At 35.8% G+C, this 27,381-nt stretch overlaps 1 protein-coding gene across 26 annotated transcripts in view; it reads right to left on the minus strand.

Annotated features, from left to right (window-relative positions):
• Positions 1-27,381, minus strand: part of NRXN1 (neurexin 1) — a 735,374-nt gene that overhangs the window by 447,858 nt on the left and 260,135 nt on the right. The window lies entirely within an intron of this gene.

Consider the following 27,381-nt stretch of genomic DNA (forward strand, 5'->3'; position numbering starts at 1 on the left):
TTCTGGCTACTTTCGTCATTTTATTGGCTGGCTCTTAAAATCCAATCTGCCTTTTACCATCTTTTTAATTTGCCTTATCTCATACAGAGCAAAATATTTCATTTTTTCCAAATATAGTGATTGACGAAAAATAGAGAAGTAGTATTTTCTTTTCAAACATTTTCTTGGAACAGTTTTTCCCGTATCTTGCATATTTCCATTTTAATCCTAATGTTGCTGAGTTGTGCTGAATATTTAATTTATGCTAACCTGTCACTTATTTTTTTTCCCCATCTACATAGGTATGAATATTTATGAACGCAGCAATGGCTGACCTGCACCTTGTATCATCTGAAAAATATATGCACACTGGGCACATGGGATGAGAAGGGAGGAAGACTAGAATTTGTTTTTCCATCTTTTGAACACAAAATAAGCACTATCCATAAGAATTGCCTGAATGAAAAGCAACATTCTGTTCCTTATGGTAATTATTTTCAACATCCCATCTAGAGGCTCAGGAAATTCTCAGTCATTTCCAAGCTCTGGCATCTCTGCATGGGCACAGTAAAAAGAAAAGGGGGAAGAAGAACATGGAGACAAATAGGCACACAATGATTGACCAATAGTGTTGCTCAAGTCCACATCAAGGGACCAAAACATCTCCATGAGTACTTTTAGTTTCTTCCTCTTGGATATTTCTTGAAAGTGGAAAGGGTAATACATAATTGATAACTCACTACACATCACTTCCAGCCTCCACAGCAGGAGATCTACATCAGAAGTTTATGAACACCAAAGGCTATTCAGTATGAAATGGGTGTCCTTGCTGGTGGTATTTCAGAACATCCTATGTGCTGGAGAGGAATTAATTTTTGAAAAAAACCCCAGCCTCCTTCACTTGGTTCCAGCTTGTGCCTAAACAAAGCATACACAAGTCCTTGAAGAAATACTGTTAGCATCTGAGAGAAACAATGTGCTTTTGCTGAAGATCAGGTCCTTTAAGGAAGTATACTCCTAAAACCTTCTGTGTTCATTTCCTTTGGATTATTGTAAATTATACATTTTTAAGTCAATATTAGTACCCAGAACACTTACAGATCTTAGACTGTAGGAAGAAACAGACTAGGAATAAAGGATGAAATCCAGGTCACAGTGAAAGCACTGGATCTGTAAACTCCCCAAACACTCCCCTTGCCAGAACACAAACATCCTACGTCTTTCACACTCCCCTATTTCCTCCTCTTATTTAAAACAGTTGATTTCACACAAGTGTAATGAATAATGTATATAAAATACCATTATGGGATATTGATTTACTAAGTTTGTGATGAACACAAACTCGCTATGATCCACTGAGTAGGATACGTGGGAAATCTTATAGAACTTTTCAATGGGCAAACAACTGTAACACATCTCTAAATGATTCACAGAAATGACTTGTAGCAAATCTATTAAGTCCTCTAGCACAGCTCTCCAAGAACAGCATGTTTCCCCACAGAATAGCTTTACTTCTTTGTACAATCTACTCCAAAGTATCTCAGTGAAGACTGAGACAGGGCTTTTACCAGTACCTTTGAGAAACTGCTCCACTACATAATCTATTCCACTGTCAATCATTTTTTCCTAATACTCAGCCAACCTGAATTTTCACTTTAGTAATCCCATCACATTACTTCCCTTGTGCTTCTGCACTTTAACATTTATACTCTTCAAATATTTATAGTTATTGTTAAGGAAAAAAACAGATATTTTCCCTCAGCATATCAGTTTCTGTGCCTGACTGCTGTTGGTCTCCCTCGCAGTGCTGTATTTCTTCGCACATTCCAAGTAACTGTCAGAGAAATTAATATTTGTTGTTTCTGGAAAAAATAGCCAATGCAGAAAACTTCTTTCCCCCTTACATGCTTCTCTATGAACAACACCCCCTCCTTTTTTTTTAAAAAAAAAATCTGCTGTTACATTATCAAAAAGGGTTTTTGCAACTGAGTTTGCCAATTAAGGAAAGCAGCCAATTACCAGCCAGATATTTTACTGGGAAAAAAACCCTCATATATAATAATTTTGGATACCTGGTCCTAACTAAAAATGATTGACAAACACACTGTATTTACAAAACACAATGTATAATGAAAATATCTTGAAGGTCAGGTATGCTTTGGAGATCTTTCTGTTCTGATTTCAAATGCTTCAGAATAGATGCCTTAAAGGAAAATAATCTTTTTTTCCCTCTCTCTCTCTTCATTATTGCCTCTTAACTTCATTAGAGGCCCAAACTCAGAAAACCATATCCTGCACCTTTCACACTTCAGAGATCATTGTCTATCATGATACAGTTACTTCACAATACATATTTAAATTCCTTTATGATAAGCAACACTTTCTCCTCTCCTAGACTTTCTCTAATTTGCTTTTCATAGAATAGTCCAGGTTGGAAGTGACCTCAGAAGATCATCTGGTCGAACCTTTCATGGGAAAAGGAGCCTAGGTGAGATGACCTAGCACCCTGTCCAATCATGTCTTGAAAAGCTCCAGCAATGGGGACTCCACCATGTCCCTGGAGAGGTTGACTGTTTTCATTGTACAAAATAGCTTCCTTAGATCAAAATAAAAACTGTCATGGTGCAACTTGCACCGATTGCTCTCTGTCTTCTCCATGTTGTCTACGAGCCTCCACCCTCTTTGCAGCCATCCTTTAAGTACCGAAATACTGTGATGAGATCCCCCTGCGCCTTCTCATCTCTACGGAGAAAAGACCCTGCACTCCTTCAGCCTTTCCTCATAGGACAAATCCTCTAGCCCTTTTGATCATATTCATGGTCCTCCTTGGACTCTCCAGGCTTTCCACATGTTTTTTGAATTTTGCAGACCACCAGTGGGCACAGTACTCCAGGTGTGGCCTAACAAGTGCGAGCAGATCACTATCTCCGCTAGTAATACCCTTGTGGATGCAGTCCAGGATCCAATTTGCCTTTACTGCTGCAGCGGCACACTACTGACTCATGTTCAGATTGTTGTCCATCAGGACACCCATGTCCCTTTCAGCAAGGCTGCTCCCCAGCCACACAGAGCCTAGCCTGTACTGGGCTCTTTTGTTATGTCATCCTAGGTATAGGACTCTTTGTTAAACTTCATACTGTTCTTGCTAGCCCACTCTCCCAGCCTGTCCAGGTCTCTCCAAGATGGCTCTCCCTTCTGACGTGTCCACATCACCACCCAGTTCAGTGTCACCAGCAAACTTAGTAAGGGTGCTTTCAATCCCATCATCTAGATAATTTATGAAGGTGTTGAAGAGCATGGGGCCCAGTATCTATTCTTGGGGGACCCCACTTGTGACAGGCTTCCAGCCTGAAGTAAAAACCATTGATTACCACATTGAGTGCAAACCTGTTAGCCAATTTCCCACCCACCTCACAGTCCACCCATCCAATCTGTCTTACCAGTTTGTCTAGGAGAAGACTGTGGGAAACAGTGTCTAAGACTTTGCTGAAGTCCAGGTAAACAATATCTACTCTTTTACTGCAGAAGGTGATCAGGTTAGTTAGTTTCTAGGTTTTGCTTAATTTTATTTCTCATCTACTTTCTGTACACTCCTATCCACTTCATTCAGGTTAATATTTCTTCATATAAAATTCTGAAGCATTTGGTAATCATCCCTGTAAAACTGCTGTGAAGACTACATACTTGTGTGCCTCCCCCATTCATCACTGTCGTGTTTGGTTTCATGTTTCAAGGACTTATACCCACAGTCAGTTGAAGAGACTTACAATTCTTGACCTGTGATCTAACTTCGAGTTTAAGCTTCCCCATTAAAGCTGTTTTAAATATTGACCTTTCATATAATGTTCCTTCAGGACAACTCAGGTATTCCAAAGGTTCATCTATTTTTAACTCAAATTCTACTTCGAAAAAGCTGCAGAAAAACACACTCTTCATCATTCTAGCAAAGTACACTGATGTTCCTTCTGGATTTTAACAGTATTTTTTCACTGTTCTTTACTTACTGTAGTTATTTTCTGTTCACCCTGAAACTTACAGCTTAAAACTGATCAGTAAATTGCATTCCTTACTAGCATAAACCCACTTTTTGGTCACTAATGATATAGTTCTCCACTTTTCCCCATTTTCACTCACTTCCATTCATGTCAGCAAGAAATGGACTCAGGATGTCTCTTTTGGGATCCTCTGCTTTCCATTTAGTGAATCTGACTTCTCTGTAATTTATGAATTTCCTTGCTAATTTGCTGAAAGCGCTACTCAGAGATGTAGGTAGTTAAAAATCTCCCATGAGCATGCTTGGATACGGAGCATCTTTAGATGAGACATAATTTCTTCAGTGCCACTTGAAATATGCCTAATGTTAGTCTGCTTTGTTTGTATTTCTTCACTGGAAAATTATTCAGTAGTTTCCTAGCACTGTGCTTTTAAATATCATGCCAACCGATTTACTCGTTCCATTTCCGTTTGTCCAATATAAATCATGTTACACTAATCTATACTGATGTCCATTAAAAAAATTACCTCATTAAGTTCATCTGAACCCACTAATGGAGTCCACCTGTACTTTCATAGGAAATTTGCTTGTCTTTCTGGGCATTTTCTGTATGTAGAACAAAGGTGCTTCATGGCACACCTTTTTCAAAATACCTCCATCTTCTCACTTTTACTGTGATAGTGAATGTATATGTCAAGTTACCTGAATTAAGTAATATTTCATTTACTGTATTTCTTGACTACTTTAAATACCACCTAACAAGCCACACAAGATTTGAAGTCAAGAAGCAAACAACACACATACTCACATACTTTCATATTATTAATATATATATCCTGAAAGATCTCAAAATGCTATAGAAACACAATCAAGAAACGTGCAATTCAACATAGTCTGACCATAGTTAGACCAAAACTGATGGGATTTTTTATTTTGTTTCAGTCTGAGATGTTTTTGAAATGTCGATCTGTAAGATCTGCCACAGTAAAGTCTTGATATAGCTCCTATTAGTTAGTGGGAGTTAGTGGCAATTACATCAGACTATGAATCAGGACTAATTAGACGGAGATCTGTATATTAATTGATCTAGGAGATACAGGAAAAAACACTGAGATGTAACAGCTGCATTTTGAATGTGCATACTTAAAAGTCAGTAGATAAAATATTGCATCATGCACCCAAATATTCTAATCTTTTTTATATTAGTGTTTATTTTGCCACTCTTCAGGAAACACTGATGTATTCTGGATAGAAATTGGAGCCTTCTAATTTAAAAGAAACCTGAATAGTTTAAGTACCTCAGAAAAAAAACTTGCATGGATTCAAGATGGATTATCAGCAAACATTAATGTTTGGTAATGCAACCTGCACAGAAGAGGAATATAAAACTGAAAATAATAATAATAAAAAAACTGAAATATAAAACTGAAAAAAATAAGAGATCAGCAAGAGTGACCAAAAGACTGGAAAATATACTACACAGAAAAATACAGAGGATTCGGAACATTTGATTTAACAATGAGGTGGCAACTCTCACAGTTCAAGAGTATCTACACAGAGGGAAAAAATCAAATAGGTAACAGGGGGCCCAAACACAAAGGAAAATAAACTGAAAGTAGATTAATTCATATGTGAAGATAAATACTTACAAAAGGGAGGCCATTTAACCACTAGAAGTATTCCCCGTGAAATGTGGTAGACTGTATTTTGGGGTTTTTAAGTGGAGCAGTAAAAACAGCACAGTGGCTACTGTATTTGAGAAAAATTATTTCAGGTAAACCCAATGACCTATTTTATACAGGAAGCCACATTAGATTACCAGTCTTCCTTGGAATCTGTGACAGTTTTGATTAATAGAAGATTACAGAATAGGGACAATCTTAAAGACTATGAGTGTCAAACTTCTGGTTAAATTTAATACAGATATAAACAGGTCAACATAGCTATAGATGTCACCACACTTGCTTAACGTTAGCTGAACAAATCACTGTTGCCTAGTCAAAACCACTGCATTCTTCTGCCAATAACGAGACAATCTACTGCTTCATAAGATTTGTGGCTTCAGTCATCCAAGAATTTCATAGCATTTTGCAACCTGGAATTACATTCTCATATGATATACTGTGTGTATCAGCAGAAAAGGAGCCATAGAGAATAAAGTGTTACAAAGCCTCAGGTCAGGAAACAGGCTGCATCCAACAGTCTGCAAAGGCACACAAAGTGTCTTGGAAACCAGCTTAACAATTACATATGGAGATTTCAAGAACAGTACCCAGGTATGTAGGTTCCAGATTCCTTATGACCATGATGCCTCCTTAAACATAAGCACCTCGTTTACGTAACACAAAAGAGACAAGGGTCCCTCTACTTAATTATTGAGATGCTCTTTGAGTGCATTGTGATGAAGGCAGCTTTGATTCTGCACTGCTGAGATCAATGGAAGCTTCTCCATTTTCTGAGTGGTGGCAGGGTCAACCCCAATAAAAATCAAGTAATGCATTAGAGAAATAATGTAAATAATATAATTGATTCTAATGGAAGGTAGGCGGATGATAAGTCAGGTTACAACTTTTATCGATAACAATGAATTATTCCTGGGCATATATCCACAGAGCCTCTCTCTGTCCTATGCTAAAGCAAAGTCTACCAGCCAACAATCAAATTTTGTTCCAAAGGATTCACTCTTGCTAATACTAGATTCCCACATTTGTAATATAAATCAATCGGTGTAAGTGTGCAAGCTTTCCAGCTTTTAAAAAAATGCAATAGGAGAAGCCCTCTGAAAACACAACATCCTTCAATTTTCTGAAATCTTCCTGATTCCTGTAGGTGACTCGATTGACACAATGAAAGCAGACAACAGTGAAAACTACTCAATGCTAATGTACCCCAGGTTCTGCAAAGGTCTGCATCCCAAAGACCAAATGGAAATACTGCTGACTTGAAAAGAGTTGTGGGGATTTGGGGATGTTTGGATTTTTTTTCCCCATAGGTCACGAACTATCCAGTAACCTCTTTCACATTTAAATTGTAAGTGACCATACAAACACTAACACATGTAGAATCCTTTCATTCTGTAGTATCACACTCCTCTGGGAGAAAACACTGAGGAAGGAACTAAAATGCAACAAGCTACTTTCAAATCTGTAGCAAAGTCTGGATTTGTGCATTCACTTTTTCACTACATTAAATACATGTGTGGAATTACAAACAATAATTATCATACAAAGCAAGAATAAAGTTATCTTGCTACTGATTTTCATCTGTGTTGAAAAAGCAACCACAATCAATTATAACAGAGAGAGAAAATAAAACAGCAATTAACAAATAAGAGTTGGAATAGTTCCACTCCCAATAAACCAACACAGTGGAAAGTGAACAATTGATTTTTAGGGAACATCTACCTAGTCTTGAGAGACTCTTCCATCCGTTTGCAATGATATAACTCTATCCACTGCATTTTAAAAATAAATACACATATAATCAGGTGTTTTATAAGCAGAATCAATATTTTTCCAGAATCATCTTTGGTATATAGCAGCTTACAGAACTAGTACCAACAAATAAATTGCATCAAAGTCTCAATTCTTGCTGGAGCATAAGATAATCTTTTTGAAGAGATTCACTCCCTTAGCAAAGCAGCTACCCCGTTAGGTCATACTGCATGGTATCAGTACAAACTTCAAGATTTTCTATAGAGCATGTGCATTCCAGACTTGCACATAAAGCACTCTGTATTTAAATAAAATCGGTTGTGCTGTTACACACAAAAATTATTAAAAATCATAAATACTGAATACTATTTATTTCAGTAGTATTTGTACAGAAATAGAAGTGTTTGCATAAAACTATGACCATGATCTAAATATAAAGAGTCGTAATAAAAGTCAGGAGATCTAGTGTTCACATCAAAAGGGTATCAGATTCAATTGTACACTTATTATGCATTTGGACTATTCCAAATGTGTTGTAATTTCTGTGACAATAATAAATCATCTAAACACCTAAAATTGATTGCTTTAAAAAAGTAAATATTAAATTTTGGAATTTTCAAATAAAACATTTAAAATAGTAGGCTTATGTTTATAGTTATGCTGTACATATGCATGGAACTCTTAAAAAACCCTCTGTTAAAGCTGACAAACACTTTCTACTCTGGTCTATTTTTAAGAATTTATTTTTTTTTTAATAAGCTCTGACATTTTTCTCAGAGCTTGCTCTTGCAATAAGCTTCATAAATTCATCAGAGAAAGCCCTGAAAGTGGACAATTCCTTTTCTTTGGTCCATATCTAACCAGTTCAAATTTGTCAGACTGCTAAGTTAGTAAGTGAACGAACATTCCACAGGCCTGATTCCACGCCACGCGATCAACAGCAATAGCTTGCAGCAACAATGCCTGCAAGTTACTACTTTTGTAGAAAGAATTCAGGAAGGAAATGCCAATACCACAAAGCAAAGCCAGCAATGCTGAACTACTTTGCCATGCCATATTCTTCCTCACAAAGCCTCAAATTTCTCCTCTTTTCTCATGCAGGTGTTATATGGAACAGGAGCTCCCCAAAACCTGGACAGTAGGGAAAAGAATTCAAGCAAAAATGGAAGGATAATGAATAGTCTGTGCAGGCCAAATATACTCAACATATCCTTTTGGTACTCTACAGCAGGAAGTTCTCCTGTACCACTGATAACAGCCTTCTACTGCTGCCAGCTATAAGTCTTTGAACCAACAGCAGGGAATGACAGATTAATGACGCATAATCACAGTAGGTTGTGGAGGGGAATGGATTGTTATACTTGCATTGAATGCAATTTTCCTCACTTTTTTCCCAAGAAAAAAAAAAATTAAGAATGTTACATCTAAAACAAGCAAAAATTTACATCAAAATATTTTGTTTAGGTTACCAGAAGAAATACCTCCAAGTTGGGAAATTCCACATTCACAGTTTCTGAAGCGAGCTTCGAGGTTTTTATTGCCATCCAACACATGAAAGTGTCTTTTATGACTGTCACATATACAGATATATATATATAAAAGAGCCTTCATCCACTACACAGATTGGATTTACACGGGAAATAATGGTAAATTTGACAGTTCTTCATCCTCAGATGTCTACCTTTCCATCCTTAATAAACTTTATTTTATTTAATGAAAGTTATTAGTGACATAGGAAGGGTTTATGTACCATTAGATGTTATGTACAGCATACAAGACATTTAAGGGCATAATCCCTACTTCTCATTTGCCTATTCAATTTGCAGCATTGGATGGATATATAACAGCACAGATATTTCTATCTGGAAGGCAACTCTAATGTAGTCTAGGAAATATGACTGAGCTCTGCCTATGTGAATCCATCTTGCATAATTAGCTACCATTATGCTTTGCATACATATCTAAGGAGAGCCATACGGTCGTCAGATGAAGGTGTTACTGACAAAAATGTCACTTATGAAAAAGAACTGTCATGCTTTACTCTCTATCTGTAAGAACTTGAACTCTTTAACATCTGTTAATCTTTCAGGACATGTTTGCAAATGTACTCTTCACGCAAACTTATGATCAGTGAAGGGCAACATCTTTAAAACATATCATGAGACTCTACCTGCTTTCACCAAAATAAAGAAGCAACATCATTGATTAGATAAAGCTACATCCTTCCCTCTCTTCTAAACAGACATACAGTGAAATCTAACTAGGCCACCTTTAGAACAAATTACTGCCAAAACCTAGAAGTTCAAACAGGAAAGAATTCAGATATTATTTACTATTTCACTGTCTGCTGATAAAGCTTTTTTCTTCTCCCCTCCAACTGAGGAAACTCTTTATGCTACATATAACTTTTGTTACAAGAATGTTAAAAAGCAGAATAATATGACAGAGGCCCCTCTCTTCTGTTTAAGTTAAATCAAGAGTTACCTTGTGAGAGACAGCAGAGTTTCACTGACACAAATCTAATTTTAATTAGCATTAGTATTTGCATTTTAGTATTACATTTACTCTTCATTAGCTACAGATACAAATGTTATTAACAAGCTTCAGACTAGATGTTCACATCTATTCCACTATATATTTAACGCTACTGGACTTCTTGTCATTTGATACACTAATTCCCTTACAATTAACAAAGGCGGTTTTTTCCCTTTGTTTTTTACCACAGTAAGGTTAAAATGCTTCCTTTGGAGATACTCAAGTGTAGTACACTAGCTATCCCTGTCAAGTAAATATCACTGAAAAAGCTAGATACTCTTCATACTACATCTTAAAAGTTGCTTAAAACAGCCTGAGATTTCACTCTAACTATGGAACAATGTAAAATGCACAAATACCACCATCTCTGGACATCTTAAATAAAATTGTCCCAGAGTGGTGTCTGGTCTATATGCCAAACTACTTAATTAGCAAATTCTTATTAATGTATCCATCTGTTATAATGCACAAACGCCACATAGGTCTGTGCATTCATTTTTACAATTCAATCCTGTGCCACTTTTCTAATCCATCTCCTCTGTCCACTATGTTGAATGATGACCATAAACTGAAAAATAAACAGAATATTAAACTCTGTGTCTTAGGATATATGAATTCCTGTATAAACCAATAAAATATTATGCTAGAAGGCATTTTAAAGGATTAGTAGCATTAGTAGTATAAACTAAAACACTTCTATATTTTCTGGTGTTTTACTATGATTAAGAAAGCATTCAATATTTTACTATCATCTTTAAGATTACTTTTAGAAAAAAGTACTGCACAGATTGGAAAGAGTATTTGAAAAGACCATGATTTTACTATATGAACTTACGTAAATGGGGAAGGAGGGACAGTTCAAATACATCTTCATTCCTTTTTCTACTTCTTTAAACAAATGATTTGTATTTTTTTCGCAGGGACTTTAAGGCTTTGTAAAGTAATTATCAGAGTTAAATGCATAGAGAAATAAAAGAAATAAAAACTACTTTATTAATAGCACTCATGTTCCTCCAATCAGGAAGCCAGGAATACCACAGAAGGAGTGATTCTCTCCTAAAAAACAGATTACTGAAATGACTTAGTTAAGGAATCCTTCTCTTACTGAATGACAGAATGAGGAACAATCTTAACTTTAGTAAACAAAAAAAAATCACTAATGAGCACACACCTATGCTTATCACATGTTTTTGGAAATCTTGTAATTTCACTTGAAATTACAATTTCAATTTTTCTTTTCCTCCTTTTCTTTCATCCTCAGTATGATATCCAACATACTGACAACAAAAAGGGGAAAGAAAAGAGACACAAGCCATGTTCCCACTGTGTTCTGAAGGCTCCACATGACATACACCATTGAAAATCACCATTTCCTCTCAAATGCTTTTCTTTGTAAATGGGCCTCCCTACAAAATTTTTAGTTCCATACAGATAAAAAAAACCCAAAACTGCTAATTTGTATGCCATTCCTACACCAAACTACTCTTTCCAAAATAGTGTTGTTTCCTTGTAAAATGACACAATTAATATTTTTGTTAGGTTTTAAAATTTTAAAAGAAAGTGTTTAAAATCATACAATGTGTACTTTGAGTTGGTCTGATGTAAACAAAAAAATTGCTTTTATTTGCTATGCAGAACAAAATTACCATATTTCAAGTTAGGTGATATATTTTTAACTGGCATCCTCATGAAATGCCTCAAGAAAAATGTATTTCAGGTAGTTCTAAGTCCAAGTTTTTTCTTAAGAAATACAATTTCCAGATGTATCACCCATGAGTTACCTCATTCCTCACCCTAAGCTGCATGACATTAGAGACATCTGATATGCATTATAGGTGCAAGAGTTCAGCCAAGAAGTGGCCATAAGAACCACTGCATGAAGTACATCTAGCATAATTTCAGTGATATCTCAATGTCACTCTAGCTTTAAAATATTTCAAATCAAAATATTTCAATGGAAAGTGTTTCAACAGCAGAAGAAAATTAACAGGCAAATGCAAATAACCAAGAAATAAAGACAATAGCACACAAAGCAGTAAGAAACCAATATAGAAGTAAAAGACAAGATAGGTTTGTAGGCAGGGCAATCTTCTTGACAAGTCTTTAGACTATCACAGGTATAGCTAAGAGTCAGAAAAAGGGGGGCAGGAGAAGAGACAGATATATCTCAAAAATGAGGAGAAGCAACAGGATGTGATCAATTGGTTCCACCAACATTTCCAGCAGATGTCCCAACAACTGATCCGGGAGTCCCTTTCACAGGTGGACAGAGCACAGACTGCAAGACCACCAGTTTTTCTGGATGCCAGCTTTTTAATTCTCAGGTCTTTTGATTCACATAATCCCAGCATAATGACAGTAAATTACCTCACAGAAAAACAGCTGTAGTTAGGCACCTTGCTAGCACTTCCATCTGTAACCTCACAAATCCACAGATCATGTGGGTAGAGAAGAGCTGCTGCCACGCAAATATACCCCAGGAAGCAAATAGCGATTATAAAATATTAATAGAGAAAAATACTGACAGATTTTGTCCTGTTTTGAAGGAAAGAATATAACACAGCTAGCCTTCCCATGATGCTAGGTAAAAAATAAGAATAAGGATATTACAGTACAGGAATCACAGAATGTAAATTACCAGGAAAGGCTTTTAAGTATTTACATAAATAGCAGGAGCATATACAGGAAACAGTATGATATATTTGGAAGAATACATACCTGTGCTGTTTTGCCATTTGAAAATATTAATAGGCAATATTTTTAAACACTCAGACTAAAATTTTTACATGATCTCCACAGGAATCTGTTATCATTCTAACCATCAGTTGTACCTGAGACATCTACAGGACTCTAGTATAATTTACTATTTGAAAAAAAAATGTTGCTTTGATCCTGGGAAATCAGAAGAACCCTCAGATTTGCCTTGCATGCATTTGAGTATGCAAGTGTTAACAGCAGAAGCCTGAAAGAAATCTTTCACAGCTTAAAAAAAATCCACAAAAAACCAAGCAAAAGGAGAGAAACAACATCCGTCTTTACAGTCTGAAAACTTTCTTCAATATTTATTCAATAGGGTCAGAAAGAAAAATCAGTTTAAGAGAAAAAAAAGCAGCTGAAAATCTCTTCAGTTCAAGATTCAAACAGAAATCAGTGTCATTACTTCAATATATGGAACCTATTATCCGCAAGTGTATTTTATTCTTCTCCTACAGCTCACTTTAACACCTTTCTACAGACAAGGAAAAAGATGCTAAAAACACATTGCTCAGTCAGAAAAACAATTCTGTTCTCTGCCAATACCAGTTCAGAAGGCTGGTGCTCCTGCTCACATTAAATGAAACACCACATCATAAAGAAATCCATCCATGTCAATGGCTGCAATCTCAATGTGACATACAAGAGTACTACTCAGTGTTCAAGATTAAAACTTTAAAACATTAAAAATGTTGAAATAGCAACCATTTATGAATACCGTAGCTGATCTTCTCCTCTCCTTAGTTCCAAAATTAGTGGGTTAAAAGGAGTAAAACAAACAAGCTTCAGAAGTTCGTTTTACTTTTGGGGTTTTTTTTGATGGTTATAAATTAGACTCCGGATGCTTTTTCTTAACAGTACTAAACACAAGCTGCAACTGTTTCAAACTTTAAATAAGCCTACATTACCTACAGTGAACAAGGAGAATGGAAAAAGCGTATTAGCAGGGACCATTACAAAATTGGAACTTGAAGCAAATATAGACCATATGGTTTCAATATATAAAGCCAGATAAAATTTTCAGATATTACCCTTTTTGTTCACCTATTATTTGGGAACGTTCGCACTAAAGTGTGCAGTGGGTTTATTAGTATTGCTGTCTGCTGTTGTCGCCACCACACTCCATAGTACTGTCTGTATATTTCTGAGACAATGGCCATTTCTTACACTGTCCCACTATTTGGATTTACCAGGGCCACGTCACTTTGCTTGCTTTTAAGTTGAGGCTCCATTTTTTATTTGTTTTGTAATTCTTTGTTGGGCCATTTATTTGGCAGAAATCCAGTGGTTTTGCTTGGCACACTTACTCTTCAATAGTAAAAAAGCATAAATAATCAGAGGCAAATGTGGGCATGCACTATTAATATTATTGTTCTAGTTCACAGCAGCACAAACAAAAATAATTCAGGAATAATAGAAGTTAAGACACCCATTTAATGTGACTGAAGGTGTTGATGCATTCATCCAGAGTGATCTCAGGCCAGCTGAAACTATTTGCAAATTTAGCATAATGTCTGGGGAAAAAAATTAGCATTAAAAAATATATATATGCAAAGATCTTTACTTAAAATAAAGTAAATTCTGATTTTTTTTTGTTTTGAAAATGTGTTCAAAATTTAGCTACTTAGTGATTGTAAAAATAAAACCCCAAGAAAAAAAGAACAAACCTCAAAACCTTACAAAGCTCCATTTGCATGCCTACTTCAATCAGTCAGAGACGCTTAGCAGTTTGCACAACTGATTTCTAATTGAGTGAATATAGAGGTTATATCCAAATCTTAAAGATACTTTTTATTTCTTCATCCAAGACTGAGATAGAACTTCACAAATTCTGACTATATCAGATAGTATATTAGCTGTTCAAATGTGGCCCAAAATTCTTGCAACAGGAGGAATGCAAGGCAGAGCAGCTTTGTAATGTTGACATGAATAAAAATGATATTGCACAGAAATAAATACCTGACATCTCCATATTATGTCTTACAAAAAGATGTAAATCAGATGAATGACAGCTAATACTTTTCTTTCACTAATACTAAGCAATTTCAAGAGGATTTCCAACCACAGCTAGATATTGTGGGCAAGAGCAACATATATATTTATGTCAACTAAACATGCGGAGATAATTCTATTTCCATTCAGGTTATTCTTTGTTTTGAATATTAATATTTCATTGCAGCATGTGGAATTATCTTGGTAAATGGGGCCTGCTTGTGAAAAGAGCTATTCATTTGCTCTCGAACAGTCATTCCTGATGGTAAAACGAGAAAAATCACAAGACTACTAATAATTTTAGCTATCAAGAAGCATTTCACATACACAGTATTATTTCTTTTTTATTTCATAGGTGGAAAAAATGTGCCATCCCTAAAAAAGCATGTGTTATAGTAGGTACCTTAAAAGGAAAACTTTCCAGTATGTTAACAAGTCAGTCAACTCAAGTCAGTATGCAGCTACTTACAGCTAGACAGCAGAGAAATACAGGTGGGTGAATATTAACGCTTGTTACTTACATGAAAGTCACCAGGTAAAAGACAGAACCAGTCCTGAAAGTGAGTTTCTCTGTCCTCGTGGTCTAGGCCATCAGTCATGCGTTTTCTAGCACTATTATATTAACCTAACAAATCTGAATTTCACACAGCACCATGGGTTCAGCAGGGCAGACAAACAGGCAATCCTCTCTACGGATAATAAGCTGGTGCTGACTATACTCACCCGAGAAGGTAGAACACAAATTTTATTCTCCTGAAGAACCAAACCCTGCGTCCCACATTCTGAACACAGCATCACAGTTTCTGCCCATGTTTTCTAAGAAGCGCCTATCGCTAATCTGTGAGAAGCCAGCTTTTACTGCAAAGCCTATTGAATCGCACCTTTGAGAGCAGGAGGGTGAAGCCATGCAGAGTTTCTTAATTTCACTCAAATTTATATATAAAGTACATAACAAGCTCTTCAAACATGTCAGAATTAAGACCTAAGCATCAAAACTTGTGTAATCACTCAGGAACAAAAAAAAAAAAAAAAAAAAAAAAAAAAACAAACCAAACAAAACAAACGTTACAGAACTTAAGTCAACTTCCAACATCTCTAGGAACCTCCATGGAGAGAAACCAGCTGACCTGCCGATTTCAGGATTGCAAGTTTGGACTTCAGTACAACTTAGGTAACTATCACATTTTTAACAGATTTGTAACAGGACTAAGACTGTTATGAATGAAACAGAAATGAAAACACATGTGTGAGAAAGCAGAAGCAGAACTACCAGAACAAGAGTTAAAAAGAACACCCTGCCTGGTTAACAAAGAACACTGTTTCTGGGAAACTACTCCCAGAACACCATTCCCAGCTGCAAAATTGAGAAAAAGCTGTTTCTGTCAAGACGAGAATGCCTGTGCTGAGTGGAGCACTACAGAGACAACCCCTCAGGAGAAGTCTGAAATCTGACAACAGGAGGATGGCAACACGATTGCAGTGTATCACATGTGCCATTCATTTTTCTGCTAGCCAAACAAGGAAAGGCACATTGCACACATACTTTTCAAAGAAAATACAGGTAGGAGCTGCTGCTCGTTGTGTAAGAGCTAGAGACTGAAGTAAGCAAAAATCTGAAGCAAAGTACCATCCCACAGTAACAACTGCTTACTTAAAAATATCAGTACAAAGAATCAGTCCAAACCACTGCCAGCAAAGGGAGCCCAAGAGATGTAGTGAGTACTTCACACCCAGCATCCCTTCAGCTTCATGATGAACACTGGAAATCCAGGCCAGACCACTTAGTAGTTTTGATGAATTAGTTGATGATGGTGAGTGAATGAATGAAATCTATGAGAGTACAAGTGTGACTTGGTAAAATAATTTACTTAGATACTTTTGGGAAAAAAAAAAAAAAAAAAAGAATCACTTCCCCTCTCTCAAAAACTTGCATAGTTTTGTTTAGATACTTGAACTGCTTGACTGGTTTTGACTACAAGTTAGCAAAGCCTAGGGTAAGTCTAAAACAGTAGAACTCCAGTGTTTTAAACAGAAGCCCAATGGTTCTTCTAAATTAGCATCTCCGTATTTCACTGAAATGAAACAAAAATCAAGAAAATTAAAACATGATAAACAATTAAAATAGAACTTTAACATGCAATACCCCATGCTCCACTACCAACAAAATATTTTGTTGTTTGTATTTAAAGTTTTGATTCCGGCCCTCTCTCAGTTCCTCTCCCTTTGAAATATATATTGTTTATAAATAAGTAGATTTCTGTAAGCATTCACTGTATTATACACAGAAATCTGCTATTCATTTATTCATTTGTATCATGCTCCACGTACCCTGGACAAGTCATAAAGACTGAAGGGCTGGAACTTATCGTTCCTAAGATTATTGGAACATGAATTCTATGATTCTCTTTCACTTTTGACACACCCAATGTTATGATGATTGCAAAGGTCTCATAAAACAAAAAAGTACAGTTTGGACAATATTAGTAGAGGACATGAAATAAATAGAAATTATTGGTAAACAGGAATAGCCTTGTAGGAAAAGCTAAAGTTATGAAGAGTTTTTGGGGGAAACAAGCAAAATTAACTATAATCATAAGAAAAAGCTTTGAAGGCCAAGGTATAAAACTTAATTTATAAAAGTTAACCTACAAAACTAACAACACAAATAAAGATGTTTGCACATAACTCTGTCTACAAGCAGAGAATTTACAGAACACTGTTAGTGTTTAAGGCCATAGCTGTAAATACCATCAATAAATTCAAGAGGCAGCAGGGATTTTCATAGTGCTGGGAGTGGAGAAGGATTAAAGACAACCAGGCTGGGTAGGTCACTCAGGTTAATATAAATTTAAAGTACCACACGTTCTTTGAGCTAAGTATTAAATCTCACAATTTAGCAAGCCCTTACGTGCTTGTGGTTAATAAAGTTTCTATGTTGTCAAAGCGTAATATTTCAGTGGTCTGCTTACAACAGCTATTTCTTTTCTCATCAGTATAGATTGTCCCTCCCTACACTGTATTGTAAATAGATGCTTTTAAATATTAACCTTCATTTAATTTAATTACACTAGACTTCTAGTTGGTAGCTTTTTTTAACCTATTCTTTTTATAAACTGAAGTGGATCCATGTCCTATTTATTATTCCATATGAATGCAGAGAATTTAAATATAGGAATCTGACAGATTCTTCTAAGCATGGTGCGATATGGCACAAGAGCATAAAAATCTGGAGCCACAGTTTCCGATCTTCCTGAGCCTCCACAGAATGCCCGATAGGTGCACTGTTGTATACACGGGTGACTTACGTTCATCTGTACCTAAAGGACATACCTTTATCAGAAAGCAGAGATGAAAGATACATAGCTATTTTGATAAACAAAGGATGGACACAGGCCTTTCACAGCTCACAGAGTTAGTCGTAATGACTGTAAAAGGAAAGGTTTTTTGTACTAACACTCCTTATTTTTTCCTACATTTTCTTGGGGGTTGTCCTTTTCTCAGATAATGCTCACACAATCAAGAAAACTTATTTTAAAAAGCATCCCCCCCCTAGTTGTCACTTGTTTTTAAACATGTTTATGAATAAAAAAATGTTATAAACTGCCACGTAATAACTGATAAAATGCAGAATGTTCTTTAGCAAAACAGTATTTCAAAGCATGCTCTCATTCTATGCATACAAATTGCAGAAGAGGCAGAACGCCAAAACATGACCTTTTCAAAAAGGAGAGATGGATGAATTGAGAAATATATCCTCCCCACTTCCACATTTACTACATATAGCTTCTCCATATGAAGTACACACGTTTTCCAGCTCCACAATAAACACAATTTAGTGCCTGTCTTCTCACTACAAATTGTATCTTTTTTTTTTTCAAAAAAGTTTTGTGCCAGTGACTACTTTCTCAAAACGATGTTGATATTACATGAACAAAATCCTCTTGACCTTCAGTAATGAAGTCACTAGTTGAACAAGTATCTTTAAAGAGATGTCTCTATCAGTGTTAGCAAAACTCAGTATTTTATCTGTTGTTTTTATTTTTTTTTTTTTAACTTGAACACTGAAATGGTTCCTTACATATTAACACATTAGCTTCTCTGATTGTCTTTGCAACAAAAGATTCATTAATCTGTTGTCTCTCAATTCTGCTCTCCTGAGTCACTCAGAAGAGGGCCCTGAGCCTAGAGATGTCTAGGCAAAAGTTTGCCAGACATTTCCCAGGAGTCAGCTTGCAACAGATACTAAATACTGTGATCTAGGTATCACATCTTTCCAGAGACTACATATTTTTCCTATGCAAAATAAATATCTGAGAGCAGAAAGATAACAGAAAAAGTGAGAAACAAAATCAGCGAGCTAAAGATTACATGGAAAAAAGAAGCAACATTAATAATTAATGGAAAACAAAAAGAAATAGTATACCAGGCAAGGCAGTACAGATGCAGAAGTTGTGATTTTGGAGGCAGATGGAGGATGTCAGAATTAGAACAGCTGTAGAGAGCCGATTATATCAATTTGCATGAGAATTCAAGCATGAGTTTTCTTAAGAAGTACAGACTTTTCAGAGTGGAAGGCAGACAGTAACTATAAAAATCAAAAAACATACCAAACTTAAAAAACCACCAAGTTAATTAGAAAAAAAATTAGAGAAAGTTAGAAAATTACAGAAAATAATGCTTATACTCTTATTTGAAGATATACATCTTCACTGATTTTTAAATATTATTATAAAAGAAAAACTTTTCCTCAAGAAAAGTAGTTGCATCGAACCTATGGTATTAATGAATAGTTTTAGTCAACAAGAATAGGGAATTTTATTTTGTTTTGAGGTATTGTACTGAACATTTTAAAATTATTTCAACATTTTAACCTTTCTAGTTAGAAACAAAGCTTCTCAAAATGTTCTGTTCCAGTCAGAACTTTCCACTGTTTTTGAAAAAGCTCCATTTCTGTTCAACTTTAGGCAGTTCTATTCCGCTTTCCAAAATTGTTTCTTTTGTCAAGCAAAAATCCACTAATCTGCATCAAGAGCCACTCTGGAAGGATCCAGAATAGATTGTTTCAATACATACATATATAGTATAACTAAACACAGTAGTGGCAAACAGTAGAAGAACAAAAAAGAGATGTGAACATTCACTGGCAGAACAGTCATTGTGTCCTGACATAGATCCAAATATTCAAATTTAGTCCCAGTTAGCATACTCACTATAGAAGACATCCTCAATTTACCCACTCCTAAATGGCTGGTAAAATGGATTGGGAAGTCAAAGAGAGCCACATCACTTATTTCTCTACCACTGATTGTATAGTAAGACATATCTTGATCTTACCAACACAATACACCATTTAGACTCAGGCTTTGTCCTCTTAAGATCTGGGGAAGGTCAAATACAGAACTTATGTAAAATCTTTGTATTCTGAGTGGTGATAAAGCAACTTGAAAAATACCAGTTTGGTCTTCAGGTCTGCACAAACATTTTAGCTTTCAGTGTGTTACTGAGTCAGGACTTGACTTCCCACACAACCATATACAAGTGCAAAATTTTATTTTTAAATTAACACAAATGGTACACATAGTAATTAACTTTTAAAATAGCTGATAAGCTCTTAGCCTTCCATAAACAAGATAACTGTGACTCCTGGCTTCTTCTAGATTCAAATTATTTAGGAAACCTGCACAAACACATTTTAATAATGCCTTGTAATACCAGTACCACCTACCATCCTACCAGCAGTCATGGAACAATGCATATCATAGCTACATTAAACCTACACATACCTAAAATTTGGCAAAGATTTTACTCACAACCCTTAATTACATTTAGTTAGCTAGACAACTTATTTATCTAGTTATCCTTACAGTAAATCCTGGTAATACTTTTGGCAGATTTTTCCAATGTTCAGTTGATTGTGACACCCATTGATCAAAAATCCTTCAAGATGCAGCAAGAGAGTTGTTTTATGGCAGCTCTAGAAAATCTCAGACCCTCAGAGCATCACATATTATTTACAACTTGTAATAGGGTGAGAAACAGAGATGTATTTAAAGGCTACACTAATCTAAATTAGGCTGGGGATTTGATTCTCTCCTGACTGTTTTCCTCCACTTCATCATTCCTTAAACTCAAACTCGATTTTGTTCAACTTTAATGAAGACATTATAATGCAGATAATTCGGACATCCAAAACCATCACTACAAAACACATTGCTCTTCCTCTTGCAAAAGCATGGGTTGTCTAAATATTCTCCCCTTGCAAAGAGGAGCTCTCCTCTTCCTTGCTCAAAGTTAAATCTCAAAGGTTTTGGGGAAATACTGTTTAGAACAAGATCATTCAAGTTATTTACTTGAAAATGCTTGTGCAGCTTTATGGACTTGAGATAGGCCTGAAAGGTATAAATTTTCTTATCTCTATCTCAATCCTCTGAGAACAATACATACGTTGATCTGTGACTCTGTCCACCAGTGTGGAAAACAGGAAATAATATCAAGTCTCGAAGGCATAAGGGAGTTTGTACCTTCAAAGTTTGAATTCCTGTATGAAGTACCTATGCAAAGCTTTAGTAGAACACTGTTATTTTTAGACTAAGTCTAATTCTCTGTATCCAGAAATAAAATGCCCAATATCCAACACATTTATTTTTGTCACTTTCTGGTAATGCCAGAAGGCCAAAGTCATAGTGGGATTCTGTAAAAAAGAAAGACAATCTCTGCACTGAGGCATTTACAGTCTGTTCCATATGCCTTTACTGAGCCAGTAAAGTGACCGTGGCAATGGCACACAAAGTATTACATGTAGAATTAGCACCACTCTAGACTTATTTCCAGTCTCAGACAAAAGATTTACACTGCAGACTCTGCAGTTCTGCCAACATCATGGCAATGCTTTGTACCATGAGGTCTTGTTACACTGCTGAAAAAACAAAGCCAAACAATTCAGTCTTTTCCATTTTACATGACTTTCAAAAATTTGTCAGCATGGATCACAGGAGAATGTAGACTTCCCCGAGAACCAATGCTAACTTCCTCATAGACGCAGCTATTTCATTTTAATAGGCTTCTGTAGGACTGTCCCCAGTGAAGCTAACATGAGGAGGTAAACACTTAAATTGCATATATTCAGACTTCATTAAAACAGCATTTAGCAGATCATTTACAACATGGTTGAGTATAAGCAGTATGCTCTTGACAATGTCAATAAAAAAAATCAGAAACCTTCTTTAAAAAGGCAGCATTCTTCACCCTAGGAAATGAATAATTTGGGTCCTGAAATGTTTTGGAATACAGCTTTTCAGCACATCTGTTCTATTAAATGGATTACTAGATCGAAAAAACCCTAACTAATAACCCCCACAGAACACATCCAGAACAGCCAAGATGATCTTATTTCAGAGAAGGTGTTATCAGAAAACTGTCTTGTTGGTCATACATCTAAAAATGAGATATATTGAACGACTCCATAAGACACTCATGCTATCAAACTACACTGTTTTCATTTATAGAGGAAACTAGAGCAAGATGTCTTAATCATTCATAAATTATCCAAGTGGTGATAGATGGAAATAAACTAAGGCAGAAAGTTTGGTAAATGAAAAAAAAAAAAAAGGTATTTTGCATATGAAAGTGACAACAACATTAGACATTACAGGATTAAAGAAAATTCTTTACAATACCGGTTGAAAACTACTGTTATTTTTAAGATGTTTAAATAAATGAAGAGAATTTTATTTAAAAATGTATGAACCACCACATACAAAGAAAAGCCTTGCATACTAGTTACAGACAACAAAAACTCTACTGAAATATAGATTTCAGATTCTGAAATATAATTTACTCAGGCCTCACTTTCTGGTGGTATTACTGCCAGAGGAAATGGTGGCAGAACAATTTTCCTGGGGAGATCCTTCAGTTTCCCAGACCAAAGTCCTCAAAAAAAACCCCCAAAAATCCATGTACTGGCTCTTCCTATGCACTATGGCAAATCTTACCTCCTCAAGCTCAACTACAACTATACACCTCTTACAATCCCATTACAGCCTCCCAAATTTGAGTTCTCCCACCTTTCTACTACATGCTCCAAACTGGCTCATCAATCACCTGCTCTCTATTTACTGTATCTCATCTCTCTCCTCCTGATTATATGTCCATTTAGTGCTTAATCCCACATTCCCTACTTCAGTCCTACTCTAATGTTCTGAACTGAAAGTGAAGTTACAGATGTTCCACAGGGTGAAGAGAGAAAGGAACAGAATTACCTTTGGCAGCTCCCAAAACAGCCACAGTACTACTGCTGTGACCATAATATTTGTAGTTATACATCTACAGTTTTGTTATAGGTGGCACAGTTTGGGAGATTGTGATCTTGATGGTTTATAACCAAAACATTTGGTAGTTTTGCTAGGACCATAGATTGGTTTTGCCTTGGAAGCGCTGAGCCCACTGAACTGACATAACCTGTGAATATGCAGTGAAATCAATGCAATTGAGCACTGATTTACTGTACAGATACACAGTTGACCAAGCTGTTTCAGATTCACACCTTGTATACTTCTGGACCAGTTTGTACATTACATACATGATGCATTCTCAGATATGCGTTCAAAATCTTCAAATGCTATCCAGACACAACTTCTGCATGGGGAAAAAAAAAAATCGGGGGCAAATCTGGACATATGGGAGATAAAGCTTAACACAGTCTGTATGTGACTATCAGTTCTGAGTGCTATAGAGTACGTCCTGCTTAACAGAAAACTTTTGACTACCCATCTCAATTAGGAACACATTTTAAAGTGTTATGCCAGGCCAGCTCATAGTATGAAAGCAAGTAGGTCAGTGTAGGGTACTAAACGATACATTCATCTTATGATGTGCATCATAAACATTTTTATTCCCAACATAACTATGATTATATTTGCTTCTGGTTTTATTATTGGGGGTTGGGGTGGGGGGTGGGGGGTGCGGGGAGTGGTAGAGGGAGTGTGTTTTGGATTTTTAATAACACTAATTGTACTAGTTAAAATACTAGCTTTTTTTTAGAATAACACACAGCAATTAAAGATTGGACTTTGAACTTTTTGACATTAGCCTGTAAATATTTGATGCTAGAAGTAATGCTAAATATGTGCAAGTTTGCAGGACTGGGGCTTTAGTTAGTTTTATTTAGCACTGAGCTGGAAAAGAGCTTTTACAGTGAATCTAGTCGAGTGCCACTTTCTGAACATCAAGTAAGCAAGCAGAAGGCCAAAAATAGTAATAAAGGATTCAGTTTCGGGCACATTCTCTTACCACTCTTTGTACAGGTCTTGTTCCTGAAGTACCATTTTCTTTCACCTTACTTATGACTACTGAAATCAGTTGACACCTTGGACAAAATATTAAAAAATAATCTTAGACCATCTTTTCCGCATCACACTAATTCGGGAAGGTATGGTTCATTAGAATTTTCTTCTGTATTTGCAATGAAATCATATAAAAAATACATTCAGTATTTTTACTATAGCAACAAACATTTGACATTATTTGAGTGCGGAAAAAAGGTCAGGGCTACTCAGTTTGAAGTACCTGAAGGAGCAGTAGGTTGTTCTAACAACCGACAGAATTTTGAAAATATAACGAACAATCTGAACAAGACATTGGGATATGAATGTTAAATGCACTTTATTCTTGGAAGCAGTTAAAATTAAAATTTGTTTAAAAAAGGAAGGAAAAAAGCAGGACATCTAAAAACACACACACAGCATGAAAGAATTCCCTGCTAGGAGAAAACCAAAGGACAGCAGGCCTAGAGAATGAGTAAACTAAGTTTGAAATCTGAGATGAACTAAGGACAGGACAAGAAGAGTGTTTGGGGGAAGGGGTTTGTCCAATTTTGGCTTTGGTCAATTTCTATAGTGAAAAAAATCTGTAAAAATTTGAAATCTCAGAATTAATTATTCTTATGAAGCTGCAGTTTATTCTGTTATTCTGTATTCTCAATTGTCTCACATTCCTGAGCAACTGTGTAGAAAAGACTCTCTACTAAAAACTTTTTTTTGGAATTGTACTTTATAATCCTTTACGTCCTACCAATTTAAATTTATTGTATACTTTAGCACCAGCAATTTTAATTCAAAGAAAATAGTTTAGATGAAGTCAAGGAAAGAAAATCCACAAGTTTTTCTTCATAGCGAAAGTTGCTGTCAGAAAGGCCTGTGGTGAAAGACCCAGCTTCAACATTACCTTGGCTATCAGACAAATGTATTTCTACATCTGCTTTTCTGACAAAAACAGAAACAGCAAACAAAGAGTAGTGCAAGCACATTAGCATCAGTGCTCAAACCTTAGCCTGTTATATTTATACATTTATGGGCTTTAGGTAGAGTAGACATGGTACTAATATTAAGGCTTCTAAGGGCTTTCGTTATCATCCTTTGACCATGTTGTAAAATCTTGAAAACAAACATCAACCACTGAAGCTGAATACTTTCTGAAAGCTGGCTCAGTAAAGACGAAGCCTACAATGAAGTGAATCATGAACATAGTTTGGCAACATTCAACATAAATCAATGAGGAAATGTTTAACAATTACAGCTATTCAACGATTTGAAAGAACTTGACTTTTAACGGCAATCTAAGCACAGGATCCAAAAGGGATCTTTTCCCATCTTCATGAAAGATTCACCTGTCTGACCAGTCTAAGAATCCCAGAAGCAGTTTGTAGTAAACATACTATGACTCCTGAATAAGCTGTGTATCACACGTTTCCGAGTCTGATTTGAGCTAGCTGCTCAGAACTGAATATGCAAAAGAGAAGCATAGTGCCCTTCATAGCCCTGCATTATTACAAGATGTTAGTAACTGACTTTTCTGTTAGTAACCATTAGTGATAACATCACAACTGTCAAAAAATTACAGCCGAGCCAGAAGTGATCCTTTAGTGTATTCACGGGCTCCTGAATTCATAGTAGGTACACCTTTTTCAAACACCACTTTCATCTAATGAAAAATTAATATTCAGGTCACCCAAGATGACTAACATATTTGTGTTGTGTCTGCCATTTGTTTGGGAAGAATCAGGAGTAATTTTTAATTCTATGTGTATATGAACTTCAATTCTTTTACACTAACAACTATACAAAAGTAACATTTAAGGCACATTTTAAGAAACATTTAGGTTTCTTTCAGCTGAATTTGAAAGGTAGAGAGCATCTCCGTTATTTACAGGTATCAAAAGAATTTCAATCAGTTAAAGAAAAAGCAGCTACAGTAGCAACTCCTGGATGTTGCATACTGACAATAGTAATACCGTTAATTATATCTGTAAGATTCAATGAACACTGGATCAAGCCCAGTGTTTCACTTTATCAAAACCTTTCATCTTCATTATTAGATAAATATGTCTAAAATACATGAAAAGTATCACAAGTGTACTAAAGTACTAAACTAAACAATTAAGGTGTTGATTTGAAAGAAGGACGCAAATTTACTGAAAATTCTGTAATATTTTATCATTTTACCCATTTAATAAATATGGGACAAAAAAGAAACTATACGTGTCATATGTATAACCACTGGGAAAGCTCTTCTCACTCATGTGTTACCCTAACCACAAAACTTTGGTCAACAACAATTTCAAAATGACTGTGTGGCATGGTTCTCATGAACACAAATGAGATCAGTTAAAAAAGCATCACTATTTCTTAGCTATTTTTGTTATAAATCACTCTTTAATAAGCAACAGTAAAGTGCTTAGAGAGGTAGGGATTTTCAGCTGAAATCTCCAATACTGAAATTTCAGTTGGAAATCTAAGGATTTTATCACATGTCTGAGATCACAACGTACTCTAGAAGTACTGCTGTAGTTTGAAGGTTAGATTTTTGATTCCAAAGGTGCTGTGTGGCATATTTTCTTAGTAAGCCGCATAATATTATTTCTAGCCATGCTCCAAGACAACATGATAAACCTGCTCTGGTCCAGAGAACAGGTCACCTTGACCTGATTCATCTCCTCTTTCATTATAATGCTAAGAAAAGCAAGCCCACTTAAACCTCCTCTCCAAGATGAGTGAACCTATTTACCAAATTGCTTATATAAATCTATTGTATTGTCTTGGAAGTTCTGTAATAGCAAGTGAAAAGTTGCTTTGAAATTTGAATTGTTTTCTCATACTCGAGTATTACTTTACAGTCTAAAATTCTAATCTCCCTCGTTATTTACAGAGTAGATGCATCAAAAATGAATAAACAGCAGGTTCATGGCATGCCCGGAAGCTAAAGAAACTCAGACTTCTAAGAACTACACAGTGAAGCAAGTTCCAAAGTCAGGAAAGTCTTACCCCAAATTCCCCTCCCTTTTTACAGGTGGGCTTAGTTGCCTCCATTGATCACAACTATGGCAGGAAGATATGACAGACCCTTGAGCAGAGAATTTCCAGACTATTTAGTACTTAACATTATAAAAATATCTTACAGATAAATTGTTATAAAATCTTAAATATCTCAAACAATTTGTTGTATAGCCAGGCATTAAAAGCAAGGAAGTTAGCATGGGTACATACTCTGCCTATTCTGTTCAAAGCAGAGGAAAGCTTTACTTCCTCTTGAAAGCTTGGCTATACAGATCTGCTCAGCTCCCATTTCTCTTCTGTGGCTCAAGGAAGACTACCCTTCTTCTGAAATTAATTTGTATTTATGGTTTCGTATCTCAGTTTA

The sequence above is a fragment of the Strix uralensis genome, chromosome 3 (assembly GCF_047716275.1).
Source record: "Strix uralensis isolate ZFMK-TIS-50842 chromosome 3, bStrUra1, whole genome shotgun sequence".
Classification (NCBI taxonomy): Eukaryota; Metazoa; Chordata; class Aves; order Strigiformes; family Strigidae; genus Strix; species Strix uralensis.